The following is an 18173-nucleotide window of genomic DNA, read 5'->3' on the forward strand; positions in this document are numbered from 1 at the left end:
TTAAGCATTTTTATAGAAATTGGGTCTCGTTGTTATATAACATAGGTTTCTTTCTAAGTTTGTTTCAAGTTTGAAAGTTTTATCTCTTGTATAACTTTGTTGTTATCCTTTTTTTCTACCCTTTTTAACATACTTCGAGATTTTGATCCTTTAAGAAATGATCGGGCAAATTAAATTATGACTTATAAACTTAAAGTGTATGAGGTTCATGTCATTTCCCTTCAAAGCCATAACTCGGGCATCAAGTCTTCCAGTCAAGTTGGTTGATTCTTGATGAACTCGGCGTAAGTCAGAGAGCTCTCACAGATTTTCACAACCTCTTCCAATTTTTCAATTTTAGCATTATACTAATCACTGGTGTTTTGGAAGGCCCAACTCCAGAGTCCAACTCTACAGGTAAAGCTTTTCAAGCCTTTTCCATGGGGGATAGCAAAAATGAATAAGGATTAGAAGAAAGATAAGAGGTAAAAACCTCTTTCAATTGCTGAGGCACTAAACTTTGTTGCTACTAAAAACTAGAACTCAGTGATACAAAAGGTAGACCTAACTTCATTATGTTACGCCAAGGGAAAAATCCTTCTGTTTCAACAGAAAGAACCTCGTGTAATGGAATGTTGGGAGGAACAACTGGTTGGATTAGGGGTATTGCTTCTGTAGGACTCTCTATTAGGAGAGGATCATATATATAAATTAGGGAGTCTATAGGGTGGACAAATTCTATTGATGGTGCTGGAATAGCAGGTAAAGTAAGAACTGGAGAAGTGTGAATATCCGTTGTAACAGGCTTCTTATTTGGTTTACGTCGTGTTAAGGGAGGGCATTCACTACTCCAAGTCTCTTGAGTACTTTCCTCCAATTTGGGCCTCTTATTAGATTTATTGACTGTTGTTTTTCCTGAAGAAGCCGCCGTAGTTTTCCTTTTTGCTCGAGCCTTATTAAGAATGGCTGAAATGTCCATGTTTTGATATGAGTCAAGCATAGTATGAGAGTGTGAAGAAGACCTTGCAACAGAAACATAAAAAGTAACCTAGTTTGAATAAAAAATAGAAGTTGAAATAAGATTACTTAAAATATTCAATTGCGTGGGTGAAGACCACAAATGTTGTAAAAGTAGAAAAAAGGCTCTTTTATACACCCCACTGAATCATGTGTTAATTCATCATCTGAATTATAAGGCCAAGCCTCAGCAACAAAAAGCATAATGAAATCGTCCAACCAATTTAAGGAATCACTTGGTCGACAACCATTTGAGCTTAACTCCTATAAAAAATATTGGAAAATATTTCTAACAGAAACCACTTCCACTAAATCCAATATGCGCCTCCCTTCTTAGTCGTTTATATTGTTTTGAAGCAACTTAAGCATCTACTAGCTGGCACTGTGTATAGACACTCTCTAAAGGAAGGGACCATCGTGTAGGAAAACCAAACCCAAATTCGAGTTTGCATATGAATCTTATGTATTTTTATTTTCTTTGATGGTGATTGGAAATATTGTTCTAGATTATAGGTTCTCATCCTTAGCATACACTAAAATGAGCGCTGCCAGTAGAAGTTCCTTTCTTTTTTACCTTTAGCTAGTAAAATTTCTAGAAAAAACCCAACAGTGGTGACTCGTTGTGCATACAACAATCAATAAAGAACGCCATCAGCATCCACCAGGATGGGGCTAATAACTACTCTAGTGTAATGCCATATTCATTTAGCATTGCACAAAAGAAGGGATGAAATGACAAGTGGAAGCCAGCCTCCAACAGAATTAAGGGTAACATGAAACTTATAGAATTATCCCTTAGATGACATCTTTGGAGTTGCCGAAAGTTATAGGCAAAGTTTGGGCATTAGATACCTCAGACCCCTAAAGATCGATCATTTAATCTTGAGTAGTACTACAATCGATCATCGCAACCTCTACGCCATGGAGTATCATTAGGACCTTGGGGTCCAAATGAAACTGGATTTTTGGGAATAACGGTTCGACTAGCTTGACCTCGGCCCATCCCTCTAGTAGTGGTTCGAACCATTTTGTGTGAAAGAAAATAAAAGAAAAGGAAAAGAATGAAGATAGATGTTACCTTTAAGAAAAATAAAGATTGAAGATGAAAAGAGCAGAAGGATTGATCAGAGAAGAAATTAGGGTTTCAATTGATTCAAAAAAGTAATTTTTGAGGGGTGCTTGAGTATCTATTTTATAGAGGCAATCGTGGGTAAAAATTTTAATTTGGGGTAACTGTTAAGATTCTCTAGTATAAATTTGACACTATTCAAAGAACAAGTTTTGAAATGCTTAAAAATCACGCAAGTAACCGCTAAGTACTGGAAAGATTTATGCCTTTGAAAAAAACAAATATAAGTGGGTAGGATAGTTCACTAGATTGGTGGTATGCGTCTGACGCGAACGGTAGTTTTCAATTGTCTTAGAGAATTCTTCCAAGTTAGAAAATTTTAAGGATGAAATTCTATTAGGGAGGAGAGTTGGCACACCCCAAATTAAGCTGATCTAAATTGAAGGTGGATAGACGCAAAGTTGTCTGTTCTAGCGTACTCTGGTAGTTAGTTTACCAAATTGAAAGCTTCTGGCGAATTACCATTTTGGGAAAAATGAGTGTCTGCCCATGGAAGTATATCAGGATTTAGTATTTGACATGTTGTTTAATGAAAGAAGGAATTTGATAAAAGAAAGGTAAGATTTGTGTAAGTTACCGCCAAAAGCATAGTTCGCCTAGGTTGTTCAAGCACTGTGAAGAACATGTATTGGTAACTAGATCTAGTAAGAAACCGATTGAACTAATTGGTCAAATAACATATGGACAAGACTCTTATTTATGTTTCTTCCAGATTCTGTAGGCCATTAAGAATGAAAAATTTTGAAACATCATGACACTTGTCAAATTCCACTAAATGTTATGGGGTGATATATATATGTGTGAAAAGGTTCTAAAAAAGGTGCGTCTTTCTAAAATATTACTCTTTGATTCTTTTTGAAATTCTAAAAGTTTCTCGTGACTGATGTAAGCCCTTGTGAGTTCAGAATAGAATGAATTGTGTGTATGTGTGTGTGGGTGTATGTGATTCTGTGAAGTAACTCTATGTGTGTCTAGAATGTATACTGTGAGATGTGATTGTGTTTATGTGTAAGAAACATGTATTGATGTATAATTTGATTAGGAAAATGTGTCAGCCTACCTGAGGGTGTGATATTGTGTGATGTGTGATTTGAAATGTTTAAGAATTGGGTGTATCTAAGTGTTGAAAGGTTGTGATGTGAGTTTGGTCATCATGGTGGTATTTGATGAAGTCCGTTGTAACAGTAAAAACAAATTATGATATGAAAATTCTGAACACAAGTTCATGGCCATGACATATTCTGGAAAGGGCGAATGATCCACATTTATCAGCTGGGGTTTTATACATGTCCCAGGGTGATGATTGTTAAACCTCACGGGAAGTGAGTTTAGGCAAATCCGTATTGCAAACACGACAATTCTTGAAATGCCTAAGTGGCATTCTACTAGCCTTTCTGGTGTACTTTGTATAATACCTTTGTGGCTTATTCTAATTTGGCATTTGTGGCATTCTGTTAGCCTTTGTGGCGTACTTTGATAAGTTACAACAAGGATATGGAATGTCTGTAGTTTTTCTTTGAATGATTCTGTGTTATAAATCGAATAAATTTGGGTGTTTAAATAAGTTATCCATTGTAATAATCTTTTAGTATGAAATTTGGGCATATTCTCAGTAAGAAGAGTTATACAAGTATTCATTGGTTTAATTTCATCTATGAGATGTAAAGTTGGAAAACCTATGTAGTTGGTATCTGCCATATCTGAATAACATCTTGATTAAATTTCGGAATTATCTAATGTATGTATCACTTATCAGTTTGGGTGTTATCATGTTTTGTAGTGAGAATTAGAAGGAAATTTTCTGAATGAGCTACTAATTTGTTAACTTTATGTGAAGAGTTGGGTGTCGATATAAAAAAATTTATCTGATTGATATGTTAAAGGTATTCAACTCTGTGTGGGAATCCGTAAAAAGAGCAAATGTTTTCCTGTGAGTAATCTTTGGGATCAATTATTATGGGAAAATCATTGTATGATGTCTGAATAGAGAAGAAGAACTAATGTGGTCTAGTATGATCTGAAGTTAGCCAAATAGTTAAGTTCAGGTTGATTCGAAAGGTATGTAAGCGGTGGATAGGTATGTGTATATGCTTGTTTGTTGATAGAATGGTATCAGCGTAAAGCAAATTGAGAAATCTATATAAAACTGGATGAAGAGATTAGCACATAAATGATTAAAGGTAAAGTGTATTTAAAACTCACTAAGTTCTTATAACTTGTAAATGTTATGTTTTTGTTCCAAGTTATGTCGATTGATGAGTTTGCCAAGAGGGACTATGCTAGGGTTATGCCAGAGTTATAGGGAGGAGATATTATGTATACAGTGGTTGTTTTGGAAAATTTGGTGTATTATAGGACAAAACCTACAGAGTATGTCTTTTGTAAACATTTGTATTGTAATAAGTTGTAGTAAGTCTGATATAAATATTATTTTTAGAAATTTTCCTCTTCTCTTTAATATGAGGTCTTTCATCTAAATAATGAGAAAACGTTTTTAAATAAAAAGGAGTAATTGTTAAATGTTTTACTAAATTTTTTAAATGGTTTTCGTAACACTTGTGATCTGAACCTAGTGAGTCAAGTCGGGTTTAAGGCGTTACGAGTTGGCTCAGAGTTGAGTCTAGAGGTACATGCCAAAATTAAGTCAAGTCTGAGTTAGGATTTGGATGCTGATTATAAAATTTCTCTGTTTTATAGCTAAAGATGTCAAAAAAAATCAAGAAATGATTTTGGTCATTCCGCTAAGAGTGAAAATAAAGTCGGGATTGAGGCAATTAACAATGATTCAACCGATGCTCATAAGTTTAGAGCTACTAGAGCTCGACCAGAGGGTCGGGGAGATGAAGATCTACTCCGCATTATAGTGGACGCCCTCCAGGGACTGGCGAGAGTGTAACACCCCTGACCCGGTCCGGTCACCGAACTCGAGATATGAAATGCTAAAGCAAAAAACATTAAGTTTGCAAATGTTTAACAACAAACTCAAACCAAATTTTAGTCATAATTATCATTTGATACAATTTAAAATCTCTCCCGAGTCTTATACAATCTTACGAAAGCTCTAAACTTGACCCGAGATTGAACAAGGACAAATTAGAAACTTTTTCAAAAAGATGGGCAATTATGCAAAACAGGGGTTACAGGCAGTGTAACTCTCTACAGTTGTGTGGGTTAAACACCAAATTTTTATCTTTGCAATCACACGGCTATGTGGCTGGGCCATTTAACAATTTACAGTGTGAATAAATAATTGACCAAATCTACAGTACACACACAAGCATGTGGCTGGCCAGTGTGACAATCGAGAACTGTGTGCCTCTGAAACATCCTATTTTCCAAAAATCACATGGCCGTGCCACTAGCCCATGTCTGATACATGACCGTATGGCTAGACTGTGTGGTACAAAAATAGGTCACTTGAAGTATGTTTTGAAAACTAACCTTAAATAAAACTCTCAATTACGCATTTTACAACACTTGACCTATTCGGAAGACTTCAAAACCATGCTAACACATATCATTCTCTAAAAATTAATCGAATATGCCATTCAAGGGCACCTCAACTTGATCAATTCAAAGTTGCTAATCCAACACTTACCAAAACTTGACTATAACTAGCAATATTCAATCAAAACACCAATTTCAAGCACATATAAGTAACCACATTTCTAAAACCAAACAACATACCAAGTTTGGCATCAATGCCACAACAATGTCATACCTATCCATCATACCAGTTCAACATCAAATATAATTTTCAAAATACAGCAACATGGAATCCATATTCAAAATTTCCATTCATATAAACTATTACGGCATACCAAAACAACTGTATACACATTTATAACTATTACAACCATCTTAATACCAAATGTCATATAGAGGCTAAAGCGACAAGTCTCAAGACCAACATATCCACAACTACATCTATGTACAAGAAATGTATCCATTCAATTTGAACCTATACAACCACCCATGTACATGCCACATATAACCAAGTCAAAATAATCAAAATTCTACTGAATCGAAAAGCGGATAGTGTGAGCTCTGACGTGATCCACTCAACATGTTCGACAACCAACAATCTACAAAAAAGAAAAGTAGAACAATGGTAAGCATTTTTAGATGCTTAGTAAGCTCATCCATAAACCAATTTAACTTACTTCGACGTTACAAACAATATAAGTAATTGAAATCACATAACATAAGCATGATTTAAAACCTGTCAACTTTCACAATTTGGCACCACAACCAACTTGGTTAGTTCATTACAATACCATTCATGGATATATAACCTTAGCATTTCATACATATAACCATTGATTTCACATTTGATCTTACCATTCAATTGAATTTCATTGAGTTACTGTTTTCGCTCGGAGAACTATAGTAAAGTAACCTCGGATACACGAGACTTAAATTGCTCACATGAGCTATGAATGTAATTCCTTACATGAGCTGTGAACGTAATTACTCACATGAGATATGAATTGGGACTTTAAACTTTGCTCGATGCTACTCACACGAGTTGTGGAGAATCCGTAACACATGCAGGACCTCAGCCATCGATAAAAACATCCAAAATCGGCACCTGATTCCTTTTAACCCTGATGACATGCCACTTGTATCCTAATCGTTTACTAATTCACACGGGCCTTAAATCCTTGCACATGCCTTTTTAACCCTTATAAGTTTTTCATATACATATACAATAATCATATTAACAATTCATATCCATCTCATATCACATATTCATCCATACTTGACACAAACACCTTATTTTGCAAATTAATCCTTCTAATGCCAAGTATTCATTATTACACAACATTTCAGCTCACAAGACATTTATACAACCCAAATATAAATACGCATTAACAAAATAAACTTCATACAAACTTACCTAACCAAAAATAGCAATAAGCACAATTTTGAGGACTAATCCAAATTTTTTCCTTTACCACAATTATCCTTCGATTGGTTCGGTTCTTAATCTATATACAAAATTTAATTCAATTTTTCAATTCCTACAATTTAATAGCATAATATGATAGTCATGGATCTATTTTCTTTCATTTTACAAAACCTTTAAAGTTTCACATTTTATTCAATTTAGTCCCTAAAATCGAAATTATCACATCTTTCACATTTAAGCTTCATTTTAAATCATTTTCAATTCCATCCATCTATAACTCTCTAAAATCCATAATTATAGAAATTCCATGACATTTTAAAAATAATTGCACTTTAGTCCCTAAACCCAAAACTTACAAATTTTACTTTACAAATTAGTCCCTAATCACATTAAAGCTTACAACTAATCCATTTAACAAAAAAAAACTTCAAAAATCATCAATGGTAACATTTTAAAAGTCTAACAATTTTAAGATCTAATCCCTGAGTTAGCTAAATCAAGCTCTCGAAATTCCGAAACATAAAAATTAAAAAAAAGGGAATAATTCACTTATCTATGCAAGTAGCCAAAACTTCAATGGTGATTTTCAGTGGAAGGATGAAGATGAAATAATGTTTTCTCTTTCCTTCCACTATTAGTCATATGTTTTATTATTGTTACATATTTTATTTCTTAAATTTTATTATTAATTTAATTAAATATAACATTAAACCATCCATTACCTTTATAAAATGGCTAATTTTCCATTTAAAACCTTGATGTTATGTTTTAGAGCTTTTTTAACAAATAAAAATCAATAGCAACTAACTTTTATGGTCTTGACAATTTAGTTCTTATACCCTAATCAATCATTCAATCAATAAAATTATCGGATTGAAATTCAAAATGACCTTATAGTAGGCTCATAAATATTGATAATAATATTTACTGACTCGATAATTGAAAAACAAGGTTTCAAAACCACCATTTCTGACAACGTTGAAAATGGGTTGTTACAAGGAGCTACTCCACAAGTTGCATTAATGCCCTCTTTTCAACTATCTTTGATAAAAGAATTGCGGAAGTATGGTGCCACTGAGTTTAAAGGATTTAAAAGGGTTGATCCCTCAATAGTTGAGACTTGGCTTGAATCGACGAATCGGGTACTACAATAGCTCAAGTGTTCTTCGCACGAGTGTACCATGTGCATAGTCTCCCTCTTGAAAGTGAAGGCATATCAGTGGTGGCTAATAGTTACCCGACATGTATCAACTAATCAGATTAATTTGGATTTCTTTCAGTCTAAATTCCAAAAAAAATACTTCAAAGAGTTATATCTAGAAGATTGGAAGTAGGAATTTATGATTTTGAGAGAGGGTGGGATGTCTGTAGTCGATTATGAGCATGAATTTCTATGACTTAGCAAATACACTTCAGAGATTACATTTTGAGGTTAGATTTGAGTTGGTCTCCCACGAAATAAAAGAATATGCTAACCTGGCTAATCGAGCCAATATGGTGGAGCAAGCAACCAAGCCTTTGGGAAGCGAGCAAGGACTTCTAGTTTGCATCAGTTGCCTAAGAGAGCTAGGGAGTCTCGAAAGCCCTGGAAATCGACCTCAAGGTTTGTTACATTAGAGAGAGCTTGAGATAGATAGCCAAACTAATTCAGTGGCCAGTGTTAGAGGTCTCACCGGATATTTTGAACTGTGAACGTTGTAGGAGGAAAAAGCACCAAAATGAATGTTAGAAGTTGACCAGAGTTTGTTTCCATTGTGGATCTCAAGAACACTTTCCCCAAGATTGCCTGGGGAACAATAATGATCTATCTACTACCACTCAAAAGTTTGTTACTATTGTTAGGTGTTGGGGAAATCCTCACAGTGGTTCTGTATCCAAAGGTGATCTGAGAAAAAGGATTGAGCCATCTATTCAACAATCTAAGGCTGGAGCTTTAGCTCGAGCTTATGTGGTCCAAACCCAAGAAGACAGTGATGTTGGAAAAATACCCGGTTTGAAAATAGTTTTTTTCATAGCGAAAATTTAAAATTTTAAAAATCGACCTGGTTTGTGATATTTATAGCAATAAACCTTAAACTGAAATCATACTTGTGTTTTAAAATAAGTGGATCCTTGATGTTTTTCAGCTTTCTACCAAATGATCTTCTTCGCTATTCTTGTACCACAAACTGTTTCTAGTGTAGGCTAGAACCAATTTAAACCAAAACAAAGAACTAGAAAAAAAATTCTTTTTGGCGTGAAAACAAAAATTATAAAATTATCTCTTCTTTAATAGAAATTGGTAAAATTATTATAGAAAAATATATTTAAAATTTGAGAATGAATTCTCTCTATATTTTGACAGAATAACAATCTCTCAAAAATTGTGTAAATAGCTCTACCGATGCCATCTATTTATAAGAAGAGAAGGTAGAACCCTTATAGAGTTATAGAGGTTTATTTTAAATAGAAAAACAACCTATTTAGAGTATGAGAGGGGTGAATGACTCACCATTGTATTTCTACTAGTGTTGCCACCCCCTTCATGTTATATGAGAGGTTTGGGTTTCTCTCATATTGGGTCCAACTTATAAGTACTTCTTGGGTCTTTTAGACCCAGTACTCTATAATATGATCCAACCTGATTCAATTTTTCTATTTCCCAAAATAAACTTTAATATTTACATATTAAATAATTTTCTCATCTTAATTTTACCTAGTAAAATTTTGATGATTTTACCCCCGATAAAATTTTGATGGTTTTACCCTTAGTAAAATTTTAATGATTTTACCCTAGATAAAATTTTAAGAAAATTCGTTCAATATGTCACAAATCAACATATCCACTATGAACAAATAATTTATTTTCATTTTGGGCTTCAAAACAATCCAAAATATAAACTTATTCTTCTATCATTTTTTATGTAATTTTATATAGGATTGCAAATTTCCTTTTTCATTTTCATTTCCATTTTTGGAAACCTACATTCATTTCCAAATGATTCCATTTCTCCATTTTGGTGAAAACCATAATCATTCTTGAATGTTTCCCATTTCTCTTTTTTTATTCATTTCTATTCAAACACGCAATTCATTTCTAGTTTCAACGAGCTAGCAGAGGGACCGGTTAGACATATGTAGTTGATGCTCAAATGATTTATAATTAAGTTTCAAATTTTCACCTATTAATTATAAACTCATTTAGTCATAAGTCATTCCACTATCATGACTGAGCTCTCCCTAACAACATACCATTACAAAAGTAACTACTCAGTGTTCATCCAATGACCTAGTCATAAGTGTGTTACCTTCATATTATATCATTGATCTCTTTGGGATAATATTTATTCTCCCAATATGATCCTATTTTATCTCATGGTAACCATTACATCCTCCTTCATGAAAAGTCAATCACTATCAAATAGTGATAAAGTCATCCATCACAAAGACGGAACGACCCATGGCCACATTTACTTTTCATCAACCATGTAATGACAATAAGAGGATATCATTTACTAATGTTTTGGTCTATGAATTCTATTTTTGTGAATGATGCTACATACTATAGAAGTTGTATACCCATCGCACTAGCTTTCGAATCCTTATCTATTTGAATTCAGACATTTACTTACATCAAAGTGAACAAGTCACGCATACATAGTCCGTCATCCACACAAGATTTAGATATGTCACACTATGAACATCACAAGTGAATAAATACATAAACAGGTTCATGATCTATTCTTCTTGAACCCTATCCGATATACTGTCAGTCTAATCCGCCACATCTATGTCTCTATCTTCTAGGATTCATCTGCTTTGATACTCAAAACAAGGCATCTCCCCAGTTGGATTTGATAGATGACATATTAGTCTTTCAATAAATTTGCTCATTTCTCATTAGATTTAAGGGCATGTTTACAATAGTCTACTAAAAAAAGTTATATTTTCGTACTACAATCCAACCAAATAATATTGTTTATTAAAAGTTAAACATTTAGACAACCAATGAGCAACATTTGCTTTCATTTTTCTTTGTCGTGCAAAAACGATCTGAGGAAAATTATACAAAGTATATTAATGTAATCAATGATTTTGTTTTATTAACCAATCTATTCAAAAAAAATTACAAGTGTATATTGACGAAAATACTACACTTAGGGCACTAGATCCAACAGGTGATACTACCGATGTCGTAGTAGGTATATTTATTTTATATTCAACACCCATATATGCTTTGATTGACCCTAGTTCTTCCTCTTCACATATAAATTCTAGCTTTGTAAATTTGAGGAGCTTGAAATCTGAAATGTCAAAAGTTGTAATGGATGTATCGAGTCCTTTTGGACAAACCGTGCTTGTTGACAAGGTGAGTAAGCAATGTCCACTAGAAATCCAGAATAGATCGTTTCATGATGATTTGTTAATTATGTCATTTGGTGACTTCGATTTGATTCTTGGAATGGATTGGTTAACTGAGTATTGTGTGATTCTTGACTATAGAAAAAAGGAGTTTTCTATCTAAAGTCCAGATGGTGAGGTTGTAGAAGTGAAAGGCATTAGATCGAGTGGTTCAACTCATATCAATTCATCAATTCGAGCTAATAAGCTCTTGAATCAAGGCTGTGAAGCATATCTAGTATATATAATTAACTCGAACTCTGGTGAAAGCCAGGTAAGTAAGATTTGGACAATATATGAGTTTCCAGATTTTTTTCCTAATGAGTTGTTAGGACTGCCTCCCGGTCACCAGGTTGAGTTTTCAATTGAAGTTTACCCAGGTACAACTCTTATGTCAATTGCTCTGTACCGTATGGCACCAACGGAGTTAAAAGAGTTGAAAATTCAATTACACGACCTCCTAGACCGTAGCTTTATACGTCCTAGTATATTGTCTTAAAGAGCTCTAATATTCCTCGTTAAGAAGAAAGATGGGTCGATACGGTTCTGTATTGATTATTACTAGCTAAATAAGCTGGCAATAAAGAACTGATATCCTCTACCACATATTGATGGCTTGTTCGATCAGTTGAAAGGTGCATCAATCTTCTCTAAGATCAATATAAGGTCGAGATATTATCAATTAAAGGTGAAAGATAATGATGTACTGAAAACAACGTTTCATATGCAGTATGGTCACTATGAATTTCTAGTGATGTCATTCGGGCTGACGAAGGTACCTATGGCGTTCATGGATCTCATGAACCACATTTTCCTACCTACCAAGATCAGTTCATGTTTGTTTTTATCAATAATCTCCTAATATACTCGAGATCAGGTTGAGAATGATAAGCATTTAAGAACTGTTTTGTAAATGTTACGAAAGAAGAAATTTTTTAAAAAGCTCAGTAAATGTGAATTTTGGTTATCTACAGTGGTATTTTTGGGGCATGTTATCTCAGTCGAGGGAATTTGGATTGAACCTAAAAATATTAAAGTTATTCTTCAGTGGAAAGCACTGAAAAATGTATCAAAGATCGAAGCTTCTTTAGCTTAGCCAGGTATTACAAGAGATTCGTAAATGGGTTTTCTAAAATAGCCTTACCAATGACGAAGCTCCTGCAAAAGAATATGCCATTTATATGGGATAGTTGGTGTCAAGATAGTTTTGAAAAGTTGAAAGCTATGGTGACAAAAGCACCGATTCTAACTTTACCTGAGTTGAGGAAAGAATTTGTTGTTTTTAGTGATGCCTCATTGAATGGTTTAGGTTGTGTCCTGATGCAGGATGGTAAAGTAATTGCTTATGTGTCATCTCATTTGAAAACGGATGAACGCAATTACTCGATGCATGATTTAACGGTTGTTGTTGTGGTATTTGCTCTAAAAATCTGGAGGCACTACCCTTATGGTGAAAAGTTTCATATTTATATGGATCACAAAAGTCTCAAATACCTCCTTTCCAAAAAAGAGTTGAACCCAAGAAAGCATTGTTGTATTGAATTGTTGAAAGATTATGATTACGTAATTGATTATCATCCAGGGAAAACGAATGTTGTTGCTGATGCTTTAAGATGAAAGTCGGTGATAGAATTGAGAGCGATGTTTTCTCAACTCAATATATAGGATGATGGCAACCTTTTAGCTGAGTTAAAAATTAAGCTCGTGTTTATTGAGCAAATTAAGGAGGCACAACTTGTCAACGCAAAATTAGTGGAGAAAATGAAACTTACCCAGCAAAGTGATATTGAAAGTTTCATCATTGATATGAATGATTGCCTTCGGTTTCACAATCGAATCTATGTTCCTAATAATATTGATCTGAAAAGAATGATTTTGCACAAGGCTCACGGTGGTCCTATTTGCTATGCACCCCGGTAGTGCGAAAATGTACCATGACTTGCAAGAATCATATATGATACGAGTCACAGAGGCCCAACCCAAATTCTTGAAGGCAAGGCCCAATAAGAAGATTCCAAGCCCAATCAAGAAATCCACCCATACTTAGTTGAAAATCAGGCCAAATTGTCAAAGTGGCCCAAGTTGTAAAGTTTTATTTTTATTTTATTTATTTATTTATTTATTTTTACTTAGTTTAATTTTTATGTAAATATCCAGTCCCAGAGTCCCAAATAAAGACCCTTGGCTGAATTTCCATATTAAAATAATTAGGATTTTTTTTATTTTAGTTTTCTAATTAGATTAGGACTAGTTATAAGGCCTATTTAAAGGCATGGCTAGCCACCTTGTAAACAACTTCTCAAATATATCAAAATATCGATTTGTTTAAGTGCGAATTCTCTTTGAGTTTTCTCCAAGAATTCTCTCTTGAGTTTTCTTTAGAAGTTGTTTTAACAATCTTTTGATTGTGGGAGCCATCTTCAGCCTTCTTCTTGCCATTGATATTCTTTGAAGGGGAGATTAGAGCCGTTTGAAGGGAGTTGTGAGATCTTTCGGGATTTCAAGGCTTCTTAGGACTTATCTTTTAATTTCTTGCTGTCAATTCTTTCTTTATTTCTGCTTGTACTGAATCTTTATCTAATTTATTTTCTATTCTTATTGTGTTTGCAACCTTTTTCTATCTTAAGGAATCAACCCAAAAATCCCCAATTTCTAGAGTTCTTCCATACTCTTTTTGGGTGAAATTAGATTGTTGAAATTTGGGGAAAACTATCTTGGTGTTCAATTGGTCAGAATCGCAATCTCCTCTAGGGTTTCAAGAATTCTTATTAACACTTATTTCTATTCTCAATTTGATTCTTTCTTGTTTTGGGATTTTATTTGGATCTGGAAATTCAAAATTCTAATCTTTTAATTTTCTGCTTCGCTTCAGATCGATTGTTTAGGGTTTTCAGAGGAGTTTCCGTGACTTGGCAACTCGATCTTGGTCTGCAGCAACCCCGTATCATTTGGTATCAGATTTTGGGCGTTTTGGGTGTTCTGGTTGATTTCTAAACCGATCTCTATTTTTAAATTACAAACAGCAGTTTACCAGAAAAATTTTCGAAAAAAATTCATTTGAGTGGGTAAACATTTTCTGATTGATCTGAAATTTTACATACATATTTGTGGCACTGTTATTGAATATACAAAATATTTCCATAAAAAAATAAGTCGAAAAAGTCAAAAATCGAAAAATACGAAATCCAATAAAAATTAAAAAATATTCAGCGGGTTGAATTTGGTGCCCAAATTTTCCAGATCAAAATTCAATATTTGAAGACATTCCAGATTTAATTTCGTGATTTTTGAGATCAGGAACACCTCGAACGAAGTTGTCAAGTTACTCATGATTTTTCGAGTTTTCTGTTTTCAACAATTTTATTGATTCTTAGTTGTAGGTTTTCATTTGTTTGCTTTTTATTCTCCCTTTACAATATCTAACACCTTCTTGTTTCTTGTGTTAGTAGGATTTAAACGCGTGCACAATCCTTCCTCGGTGCAACACAAATCAATTGGTGTCTCGCCGGTTTTGGCATCCTAGTGCAAATTAGGATTCTTTGGTAGTTTGGTTCACACTCTCTAATTGGTTGATATAAACTCCGATAAAGAACTCACAAGATTGAATTCTACCTCATTGAGAATTTGAATTTTTCTTTTTGAGTGATTAACGGTGAGGTTTGCTAATTTTTCTTTTTGAGTGTTGAGTGTTTGTTTTGCGGGTAGTCCAAAAAATAATAATAAGATGCTCACCGCACCCTTAACATCCAAATGGGAGACGATTGTGATAACCAAAGGACCAATATTTTCCATTCTAGGTGTTTTATAAAAGGTAACTTATGTTCACTTATGATTGATAGTGGAGTTGTTCAAATGTAGTTAGCGTTATTTGGTGGATTCCTTAAAGTTACCTTGTATCGAGCACCCTAAGCCGTATCACCTTCAATGGCTTAATGAATGCTCGAAGTTAAGGTTACAAAACAGTCCTTGATCACTTTTAAGCTCGGGAATTACGAGGATGAGGTATGGTGTGATGTGGTCCCAATGCATGTGGCACACTTGCTCCTTGGACGGCCTTGGCAATTTGATCGTGATGTTACACACCAAGGCAAGCTCAATAGATACTCTCTTGTGTTTAAAGGCGAAAATTCACTCTTGCTCCTTTAAATCCCAATGATGTATATAAAGATCAATTAAAAATGATGAAATTTTGTGAGGGGTGAGGAGAAAGGAAAAATAAAAAAGACAGAGAGAAAAGAGGCTAGTAGTGAAAAAAGTCAAAATTTAAATGGCCCAAAGGTGAGTGAATCCGCAAGTGGCAAAACTAGAGAGAAAAAATTGATTGCAACAAAAAAAGATGTGCGGAGAGCCCTACTCAATAAACAGCCTTGTATCCTTGTGAGGTTTAGGCAAAACTATTTATCTCTACCTAACATTAATGGATATTTGCCTAGTGTGTTTCAATGTCTTTTGCAGGATTTTATGGATATTTTTAGTGAGTCCCCTAAAGGTTTACCACCTTTACGTGGGATAGAACACTTCCATTGGCCACATATGAAGAAGGATGTCGAAAAGTTTCTGTGGTTATACATGAAGTTTGAGTTGCATTTGACAAAGGTTAACTCAACAACGGAGTTTCGACTACACTATGCCCCCGATGAGCGAAGGTTTGTATTAAATGGAAAAGGTAAAATCGACCCTTATTCTTCTCATTATAAAGGTAAGATGCTTGAAACTTTTGAAACACCTTTGTACTCCTCGGATAGTGACAAAAATCATGTTGATGATTTAATTTTTGTAAAACACTTAGATCGAAACATGCTTGACTGTCCTATTTTATTTATTGGTGATCTATCTGTTTTGATGGTTGATAAAAAGATTATTGTTTTTGATAATTTTTATGATGCATGTGTGAGTGAATCTATAGTCCGTCAATTAATGCATGGTATGATTGTGCAACTCTGTGAACCGTGTGAACCTTTTCAAATACCTACTTGTGACGATTACGTTTACCATTTGATTTATTACTCGCGATTTATTCATGGTTTGTGGAAACAATTTGAGAGGATTGAATGCTTTAAAACATGTCCATCTTTCAATGTGGCTGACTTGTCCCCATTTGATTTTTCAGATTCGAGGACGAATCTTTTTGAGGAAGGGGGGAATGATACGAGTCACAGAGACCCAACCCAAATTCTTGAAGGCAAGGCCCAATAAGAAGATTCCAAGCCCAACCAAGAAATCCACCCATACTTAGTTGAAAATCAGGCCAAATTGTCAAAGTGGCCCAAGTTGTAAAGTTTTATTTTTATTTTTATTTATTTATTTATTTATTTTTACTTAGTTTAATTTTTATGTAAATATCCAGTCCCAGAGTCCCAAATAAAGACCCTTGGCTGAATTTCCATATTAAAATAATTAGGATTTTTTTTATTTTAGTTTTCTAATTAGATTAGGACTAGTTATAAGGCCTATTTAAAGGCATGGCTAGCCACCTTGTAAACAACTTCTCAAATATATCAAAAATATCAGATTTGTTTAAGTGCGGAATTCTCTTTGAGTTTTTCTCCAAGAATTCTCTCTTGAGTTTTCTTTAGAAGTTGTTTTAACAATCTTTTGATTGTGGGAGCCATTTTCAGCCTTCTTCTTGCCATTGATATTCTTTGGAGGGGAGATTATAGTCGTTTGAAGGGAGTTGTGAGATCTTTCAGGATTTCAAGGCTTCTTAGGACTTATCTTTTAATTTCTTGCTGTCAATTCTTTCTTTATTTCTGCTTGTACTGAATCTTTATCTAATTTATTTTCTATTCTTATTGTGTTTGCAACCTTTTCCTATCTTAAGGAATCAACCCAAAAATCCCCAATTTCTAGAGTTCTTCCATACTCTTTTTGGGTGAAATTAGATTGTTGAAATTTGGGGAAAACTATCTTGGTGTTCAATTGGGCAGAATCGCAATCTCCTCTAGGGTTTCAAGAATTCTTATTAACACTTATTTCTATTCTCAATTTGATTCTTTACTGTTTTGGGGATTTTATTTCAGATCTGGAAATTCAAAATTCTAATCTTTTAATTTTCTGTTTCATTTCAGATCTGATTGTTTAGGGTTTTTCGTAGGAGTTTCCCGTGACTTGGCAACTCGATCTTGGTCTGCGCGCAACCCCCGTATCAATATAGGTGGCCCGAAATGAAAAGATAAATTGTGGAGTATGTCACTAAGTGCCTAACATATCAGCAAGTAAAAGCTGAGCATCAAGTTCCCACTGGGTTGCTTCAACCTATCTATAGTCTAGAATGCAAATGGGAATGACTTACCATAGATTTCATGCTTAGTTTACCAACATCACCGAGTAAAAGAAATGCAATATGGGTGATAGCGTAATGACCCGAAAGTCAGTGGTATAGGAAAGTGTGGCCTCAGAACCCCATTTCAATTGAGTAATTTTGTTGAATTAGTGCTTGATTAAGGTTCAGGGACTAAATCGCATAAGTGATAAAAGTGTGATTTGTTAAGGATTTATAATTAGAACTTATTGTGAAGGTCTTAAATGGAAAATATACCTAGAATATGTATATAGATGGTTGATTAATTAAGTAGAATGTATTTTATATTATTAAAATAATAGTTAATTATATTATAAAATGAAAAAAATTTAATTAAAGAAAAGATATAGGTTGGTGGAATGAACAAGAAAGCATTCTTTCTTTTTACATTTCACAATTTTGAAACCAAGAATAAATGGGGGAGGATGAACGACCTTAAGTTTTCCAAAGTTTCA

The sequence above is a fragment of the Gossypium raimondii genome, chromosome 13 (genome assembly GCF_025698545.1).
Source record: "Gossypium raimondii isolate GPD5lz chromosome 13, ASM2569854v1, whole genome shotgun sequence".
Lineage (NCBI taxonomy): Eukaryota > Viridiplantae > Streptophyta > Magnoliopsida > Malvales > Malvaceae > Gossypium > Gossypium raimondii.